Raw genomic sequence first — 1,018 nt, 5'->3', positions numbered from 1 at the left:
CTGACAACCACCTCTGTTCTACATTAGATTGAATGAGCTTCTCTTAGATTCTTTAATCAGAATCTTCGTGGTATAAGCTAGATTGATGGTGGCATTCATGAGAATCCGGAAAGTCTAAACCTTGTCCGTGGTATTCCGAGTAGGATTCTAGGATTGAATGACTGTGATGAGCTTCAAACTCCTGAAGGCTGGGCGTTAGTGACAGACGCAAAAGAATCATTGGATTCTATTCTAACCTGATTGAGGACCGACAGATGATTAGCCGTGCTGTGACAGAGCATTTCACTGAGAGGATGGGAAGTAGCCATTGACAACGGTGACGCCCTACATACAGCTTGCCATGGAGGGAACTTTGCACTTTTCCATGGATGGAATATTACATTACAGGAATAAATCATGACAAAGCATCTCCAAAACTCCAACATATTCTCTATTACTGCATAACAAGTATTTATTTTATGCCCTTTTCCCTTTCTTCACTGAACATGAAAAACACTGTTGTTGGCATCCTGACTAAGAATAATAAGATAAATATAGCTTGCTTCAAACCAACAATCTCCGTGGGATTCAACCCTTACTCACGTAAGGTACTACTTGGACGACCCAGTGCACTTGCTGGTTAGTTGTGCGGATTGCAAAAAGTGTTATTGCAATTTCGTGCACCAAGTTTTTGGCGCCGTTGCCGGGGATTGTTCGAGTTTGAACAACTAAAGGTTTATTTTATTTCTTAGATTAGGAATAATTTATTTTTTTTATTGTTATAGAGTCATTAAATCCTGATAGGATAGTTTCTTTTCAAAAATTTCTTTTCAAAAATATTATTTTTCTTAATTAATTGTTAATTTTCGTGAGTTTAGTGTCTTGTTCTAAGTTTGGTGTTAATTGCATATTTTATATTTTTCTTTAAAAACTTTCGAACTTGTGTTCTTTGTTCTTCATTGATCTTCAAGTTGTTCTTGTTTATTTTTCTTGATTGATCTTTAATTTTTCTTGTTCTGTGTCTTTTCTTGTTTTTCTT

Source organism: Arachis duranensis, chromosome 1 (assembly GCF_000817695.3).
Source record: "Arachis duranensis cultivar V14167 chromosome 1, aradu.V14167.gnm2.J7QH, whole genome shotgun sequence".
NCBI lineage: Eukaryota > Viridiplantae > Streptophyta > Magnoliopsida > Fabales > Fabaceae > Arachis > Arachis duranensis.
This window is presented reverse-complemented; position numbering follows the sequence as displayed.